The sequence below is a fragment of the Dendrobates tinctorius genome, unplaced genomic scaffold (assembly GCF_039654945.1).
Source record: "Dendrobates tinctorius isolate UK_male_01 unplaced genomic scaffold, ASM3965494v1 ptg000023l, whole genome shotgun sequence".
Lineage (NCBI taxonomy): Eukaryota > Metazoa > Chordata > Amphibia > Anura > Dendrobatidae > Dendrobates > Dendrobates tinctorius.
In genome coordinates, this window is record NW_027361691.1 from 15,697,851 (window position 1) to 15,705,935 (window position 8,085).

Consider the following 8,085-nt stretch of genomic DNA (forward strand, 5'->3'; position numbering starts at 1 on the left):
AAGGTGGGAAGGGTGTTGGATCAAAAACTTGCGCACAGGGCAATCTTTTAGATTTCTTGTGGCCAGTCTCCGATCTCTCTAAATTTTCCTCTGGTTCAGAGTCATGGGCAGATTGTGTAGACTAATCCCCAGGAGTTTAAGAGCCACCAGTTTTGGGACAGAAAGGGGCGCTCATACTCACGAGCCCATTAGAGGTGACGGTCATTCTTCTGTCCTGTCCCAGAGAAGCTATGGTCCATACATACAAGCAGAGAGTCACAAGATGACTCAACTCGGGTAAGGTGGATATCAAAATGTCTCTGGTATTCTCATTTGTGTGGAAAATTAGCAGTTGATACTCAGATTGAGATCTGTGGTCGCTGTCATCTTGGCATAAGGTAGACTTTGTCTCACCCGAGAGGTCCTGAAATATTGTGCCTCTTCCAGATTCAGCTTCATCAGTGCCTGTCCTCTGGCATCATGCAGCAGAGGCAGCATCTATATAGAGTGCAGATGTTCTGGGTGTGACCGAACTGAAAGCATGATGGACAATACTCCGGCTGCCCAGGGTAGACCAAAAAGCCACGATTACCTCTCACAAGAAAGGTGGCTGGAGGGTGGGATATTCCTCCGATTCCATCTGGATCTTGCTTGAAGCGAACCCAGAAAAGAATTTTCCCATTGGGGATATTAAACCTGTTCTTCAATCTTATCCCTCCTCTGACCGTACTGCAGTATATTTTTAGGAAGGCGACTATAGGCGCCAGCTCTATGCCATGGTCGTAGAAACGGATCGTCACTGGCTTTAAATCCATAGTGAAAAGAGGAATGAAGCTGCAAGTCTTCACCTGTGGGAGATCACTCAGATCCTTGCACTTCTGGAAAGCATTCAGGCAATGTCCACTTGTCTCAAAAGAAACTTTATAAAGCCCTTGACCAGCATTGTCTGGTGGGAAAATAAAAGGAATTCAATAAGAAGTCTCTGGTTAAATTCTTCTCTTGAAATCCAGTTTAACCAGTAAACAAATGGTGTTACTTACCCTGAAGCTTCTGCACCAGCCATGATGAGATTTTAATTAACTCTTACCACCTGGGGAGATCCACCATAGAGATCATAATTAGGGGACTAGGAAGCAGAAGAAAGCAATTAAGGTTTTATCCCATGGTAAACATATACAGTAGATATAGAAAACTTGCTCACTTGGTGAGGTTGTGATAATTCACATTTTTTGAGCAATTTAAACCAGTTGCTGCAAGACACGGGTTAAAAAACCCCCAAAATTATAACCAAATAGGACTTGTAGGTCATTTTTTCTGCATTGCTGATAAAGATGAAACCAGAACAGGCAGGATGAAAGAATAAGAAGTTTTTAATCTACGGGTTTTGAAGTTATCCAACTTCTTCATCAAGATTGTGAGCCCTCACGGGCAGAGTCTTCTGTCCTTCTGTACCAGTCATGACTTGTATTATTTAAGATTATTATACTTGTTTTTTATGTTCACCTCTTTTCACATATAGAGCATCATGGAATAAATGGCGCTATAGTAAATAATACAACCACAGTAAAATCCACATACAACCAGTTTTATATTGTCCACTAGTATGTGACACGTTATTTTTGGTGCATTTTTTCAAAGTTCAAAATTGAACCCATTGACGTGGGACCGGAGGCGGTAATACATAAAACAAAACAAAGACACAGCAGTCAAACTTATTTTTTTTACTATCAAAATACCCGTGGCTTTCTATAAATGAAAATGATATGATATTTTGTTTGTCATTCTAAATAAGGTTACCGTAAGTTTCACCCTGAAGTTGATTGTCTGAATTTTTAAAATTTGTTTTTTCAGCACTTCCTTTTTGTTTGGTGTTAACCGCTGTTTTACAAACTTGTCATAACACTAAGGAGAACAGCAACTATATTTTGAACAAATTATTAAATATAAAAATTTACTCTCCTTTCACAAACACAAAAAATGGGGGGGGGGAGCGTATTGCACCCCTTCACCCCCCAGTGTAAACTATTAGTGGTTAACTACAAAGGAGTAAGATGGATGCACAGCTGTCTATTGTAGTACATTTTGATAAACAACGTCTTTCGTTTTACCTTCAGAAGCATATATGAAAGATATTTTAGGTTACCCACCCTAGAGCAAGCAACGTAGAGTTGACAACGTAAAAAAACACGGGCTCTCCAAATTAATGCCGCCTACTTTAAGTGACTTTGACCTTGTGCTATGTTTAGTCATAGCAAATGCAAGTCGGATTGGGAACTGCAGACTCTTTAGGCTATGTGCACACAATGCATTTTCACGGCGGTTTTTTACGTGCGTAAATGGTCCAAAACGGCAAAAGAATACTTATGCAAGGCAATTCAATGACAATCCTGAGGTGTTGTGCACATGATCCTGCCTGCCTGTGTGTCTGCCTGCCTGTTTGTATATACTGTATATGTGTGTGTGTGTGTGTGTGTGTGTATATGTATATATGTGTGTGTGTGTGTGTGTGTGTGTATATATATATATATATATATATATATATCTATCTATTCACTTATATTTGTTTTGTGTGTAAACATTATAAATTTGAACATGGTATGTAATATTATGGTCTTCAATTCCAAAATGGAGCTTGAAAAAGATGTTGAACAAGGAAATTACATTTTTTTTAAAAATATCTTTATTTAGCTCTATGGATTTACAAAAACGCATGCAAATGTGGCGCCCCCAGGAGTACGGTCGCCACAGGGGCATTACCTCCCTCCTAGGGAGTGTGATGTCAAGCTTGGAAGCAATGAAAGGGTCTCTCGATCAGGTAAATCCAGCACACAGCACAGTTCCTATTCTGGGCCAGCAGAGGGAGCTCTGAACCTAACTGCTGAGGAGCTGCTCTCTGTGGTCGGGAGGAAGGTAGTTAGTGAGTTCGTGCAGAGAGACGGAAGGATGGAGACGAGCTGGGGATTGAGCAGGAGTCAAGCTCACCCCTAAGCTGGAGCACATTGACCGGACCCCGGCGTCCGAGGCTGTGTGGATACTGAAGGTCCCACAGCAGAAACCGGAGGAATAAGAGGCTGTAAATGCTCTGTTCCCACCTAAGACTCGAAGACATAGCAGCAATGTGTGTGAGCCAGAGAGAGAGAGAAGGCTACAGCTGCCTGCCATGCAAGTGGAGTTCTAAATGAGAGCAAGAAAGAGGAACTGGAGTGTAATCCATAACTGCAAGTACTTCAGAATTGTGCTAGAAAGGAGACTAAACAACCAATCTGCGTAGAGAGATTCCCAAGTTGCTTCCAGGCTGACCAACTCCTGTTCCATCTGTGATCTGAATCCTGGACTGTACCTTCAGTAAAAGGTAAAAGAAACTGCACTCTGTCGTGTTCTTTGAATCCTTCCTGCAACCCCTTCAGCACTGCTACATCTGTGTCTAAACACTACATCCTCTACCTTAACATCTACTACTACTGCCCTGGGACTATGGCTCTACCTGTGGAGAGCCTTGCTGGCTCTGCTGCATCGCACCATCTGTCCCAGAGGATCTGCACTGCAGCGTCAGCTTAACACCTTCATTGCCACAGGTGGCGTCTCAAATTATCTACTGTACCTGTAACCTTTATTCAGCTTCATTCCACCTATTTTGCGTGGACGCCCGGGGCCACGGACCGGGTCGCCGCCGCCGCGACACATCCCCCTAGGACACCGGCCTGGTACCGAGTGGTCCCACGGCCCTGGGGGTGATCCACAAAAAGGTGCATATTTTCTGCTGGGTTTTTCTGCCAAGAGATGCAGAAACCTTGCAAAAATTTCTGCAAGCAAATTTGCAACGTGTGCACATCGCCTATAATGGAAGGTCATGTCACTTGGCAGCAAGGGTATAGGCGGAATGTAAACATTTTCTCTCTTGGTGTTTCCCAGAATAGTAGCTTCAATAACGTTGGCATGAGACACAACACACAACTTTGTGCCATTATATCGTTTAGATGGGTCAAGATTAGAGTTGAGCGAAACAGGTTGGTCGGATTAAAAAATCGCCGACTTTCGCCAAAGTCGGGTTTCGCCGATCAAAACCCGACCATAGCGTGAAGTTGGCCATGAGGTCGCCGATCAGAGTGCCAAAGTCGCGTTTCAAATTATGCTTTCAGCGGCTTTTCTCAGCCAATGATGGAGGATGCACACTGTGGGCAACGCGATGATATGCGCAGCGGCCACCACCATCTTAGAGAAGGGCATTGAAGTAATTCACTGGCTTTGTGAGGTGTCACAGTGGGTATAAAGGGCTGTGACCGCCGACCGCCATCTTACTTCTGCCGATCTTACAGTAGGGAGAGGTGCTGATTCTGAACAGGGAGAGTGTTAGGCAGGGAAAAAGAGAAAAAAACCCACTTCTGCTGATAACGCTTTTCACTATACAGTTAGTGTGCAGTGAAAGGGGAGGATTTTTGCTTTTGTGCAGCAGCGCTGGTGATGATTAGGCTGCCTTTTAAGGCTACTTGCTAGCTGCATTGCTGTATGCACACTGCTGTTCAAACTGCTTTTTTCAAAGTACTCCAACTTTTATTATTTTGTCCTGGTGAGTTACTGAGCATTCATTTTTTCACACACACCGTATAGCGGTGTACGCTCCTCACACACTACCATGTACCAGCTGGTATCATGGACAAATAGAAGCTATCTGGGTATGACTCTGGAAGAAAAAGCCGAGGAGATTGTCCATTTTTCCAGACCTACACCTTATAGAGCTGTCCGCTTTTCAAACAGTTTCGTATATCTGCTGTTTGATTACGGTCAAAACTAGACAGACAGTGTGTGTCAGTCCCTATACAACTAGACGGAGATTGACAATTTTCCATATACACACCGTATAGAGCAAGAAAAACAAACCGGCTGGACCTATTACAACCAAACATCAATAAGAAAAAACAAGAGCAGGGCTGTGTCAGGTTCATCTCGACTTTTAATGGGGGATGGAACCAAATGAAGGACATACTTACCAAACATTGGAACATTTTAAGGACGGAGGTCTCATTGACGAATATAATTTCTGAGCACCCGCTCATGACATATCGTAGAAGCCCCAATTTGGGGGATATGTTGGTACGTTCACATTATGTCCCACATATCAAAAATCCTTTTGATTCTCGTGGTCCTCCTCTGGGATGCTACCCTTGCGGTAATTGTATCGCATGTAAAAATATCGTACGGACATCGTCCTTTCAATCTGTAGATGGAACAAGAACGTATTCAATTAGACAACACATAACTTGTAATACTGCACAGGTCATCTACTACGCCACGTGTGGGTGCCCGAAAGTGTATATAGGCCTTACGAGCCGCCAATTTAAACTACGTGTCCGTGAACATGTCTGTGACATCTTGGCGTCCAAAATAACAACTGATTTGACACAGCTTAAAACGATACCTAAACACTATAAACTTGTACATAATAGCGACCCCAAATCTTTTTTAGTGAGAGGCATCCAACACGTCAAAAGTGGTATCAGAGGCGGTGACATCAAACGCCTTCTTGCACAGAAGGAATGCAGATGGATCATGGTTCTTGGGACCATGACACCACAAGGGCTGAATGAATCACTCAGTTTCGCGCCATTTTTGTGATCTATAGTTTTATTAATATTTTTTCTGCCTGCCATCTCTAGATAGGTATCTTCCGCTCTCTCCCCGTTTTAATTCTTCACATGTTGTTTTTAGGTTATGAGTGTTTTTGGATTGTTGCACTCATTTTTAATTTGTTATTTGCCTGGCTATAGATAACACATTTCTTCTGTTGATGTCCTGTATTGGGAATTTTACTATCTCGCAATCAACATGCGGCATGTTGATCTACGTGGCAAGCTCATCACTGAACTCACGACAATATATGCCTATGTCTTGGCACATTATCTACAGAAAATAGAAAAATAGAGGACTCGGTGCGAATGGAAGAATATGTCTTATGGTGATATTTTATTACCTCCCATTTTGCCTCTTATTGCATTCATCCTTCATTGGTTGTATTGTTATATGTGCCATTCTGTTTTTTGCTTTTTGTTCTTTGATTATTATTTTTTTTTAGTAGACACCATTTATAGGCAGCACACGCATGGTTGACTAGCTTAATATTTCTTCCCATTCATTCATATTTCTTTTCTCTCCCTTTCCCATCCTTTCCTTCTTTCCAAAGCCCCCCCCTCCTCCTCTCCCTCTTCCTATTCCTTCCCTTATACCCTCCCCTTTTTTCTTATTTATATGGGTTTTGTCATCTGGTTGCCGTGACCCTGTTATGGCTGAGTTCACGCGCGCCATACATGGAGAAAAAAACATATTGGACGGACGCTGCCTGTGTGGCGGTCTAGCGCCGGCCGCCCTCACGTGGCGTCTGTTTACTATGTTCGCCTGTCCTGGCGGTTACCTAGGTAGCGGTCAGATGCTGGCCGCTTTTGGATGACGCCAGCTGACTGATAAGTGGCGTCACAGATACATATGCGCATGTGTGGGGCTCGTTCCATGATAGGCTCACGGTAGTCAGATGACTTCTCCCAGCCGGTCATATAACTGGGATGTTCACAATAATAGCCACGCCCCCCGAGGAAGCGGTCCTGCATACCGCGAAACGCGCGTAGGGGTACACAGGTCGGCGCCTATCCAGCTTATTTAAGCACACTTTGTCTTTTTCCACATATGTCATGTAGCTGAACCCTGCATAGATCAAGTGGTGGAATATGCCAGCTTGTTTACATCTAGTGCAGTTAATATTGGTATCACCAGTATTATTTATCCGGGCTATACGCATGATATAATATTGCCCAAGGGAAATTATTATTTTTTATCGGTGATCTCTGCACTAATATATCCTACTATATACCCTTTTGGCTGGTAGAATAACTACATTTCATTGTTCAATTATTTTACATCATTAATTTTTGTGGTACTGACTCTGGATATCCATCCCCATCACAGGCTGCCCACCTGTTTGTTTTTCTAGTATCGGGCCTTATGTGATTACCCATTTTATTGGATTTTGTAATATCCTGTATCTCTGATATGTGTCCTTCTTTTTGACAAATAAATTTATATATGTTTTGCAATGGAAATGGATTCTATGTCCTCCTTTTTCTCATGATATTGAGAATCGTCTCCATTATATTTGACTTCATGAGGCATCATTAAGGTATTTTACTCTTGTATGTAATAGGATGTTCCTTTGGAGTTTTTTTCACGTATACACCGTATAGAGCTGTCTGATTCTCAAACAGTATTGTATATCTGCCATTCACATTACAGTCACATCTATACAGAGTCAGTGTGTGTCACTCCGTAAATACATATATACGGAGGCTTAGTTACACACAAAACGTATACAGCTGTACACTTCTGATACAATTCCGTATATCTGCTTTTTGGATTACGGTCCAATGCATACTGTGAGAGCGTCTGTGACTAACAAAATGTATACGTAGATTTAATTTTTTTCATACACCTTACACAGCTGGACGCTCCTCATACAGTACAATCTCTCTGCTGGTATTTTTGGTACATTTTCCCAAACATGAGGAAGTATGGTGGAAGAGTCCGCGGACGTGGGCAGGGGGGGCGCAGCTGGTACTGATGGTGGTGGTGGTGCATCGGCTGGTTCTGGCAAAAGCACAATAGCAGCTAAGGCAGGAGGTGTTGAGCCTGCGTCATCCTCTGGCCCAAGAAGGCCTGTAAGGTTGCCTTTTCTTGGAGTAGGAAAACCGCTTTTAAAGCCGGAGCATCAGGAACAGGTTTTGGCATACATTGCCGAAACAGCCACCAGCTCTATTGCCTCCTCTTCTGAACGTTCGAAACATGCAAGCACAGAGTCAGTGCAGGGTTCTGGTCAGGAAAAACACATTTCCTTGTGTCCTTCACTCTCACCAAAAGTTAAGGATGCAGCAGCCCAAACTTCAGATTACTCTATGGCGCTCTTTTCACATACAATGCCTGGGTTATCCAGTCAAATCCAGAATTCCCCAGTCCAAGTTGAATCTGACATGGAGTGCACTGATGCACAGCCACTGCTAGATGATTCTGCTGATACATCGACCCAGAGCACTACATTGCCCTCGCAGTCTATTGAGCCAGAATCTG

General features: G+C 43.1%; 1 long non-coding RNA gene across 1 annotated transcript in view; it reads left to right on the forward strand.

Moving 5' to 3' along the window:
* The window catches only part of LOC141084522 (uncharacterized), a 116,615-nt gene extending 109,554 nt beyond the window's left edge, over positions 1-7,061 (forward strand). The window contains exon 3 of the long non-coding RNA XR_012231016.1: positions 5,745-7,061. This is a non-coding gene — a long non-coding RNA (uncharacterized lncRNA). The remainder of the gene's footprint in view (positions 1-5,744) is intronic.
* Positions 7,062-8,085: the final 1,024 nt, after the last annotated feature.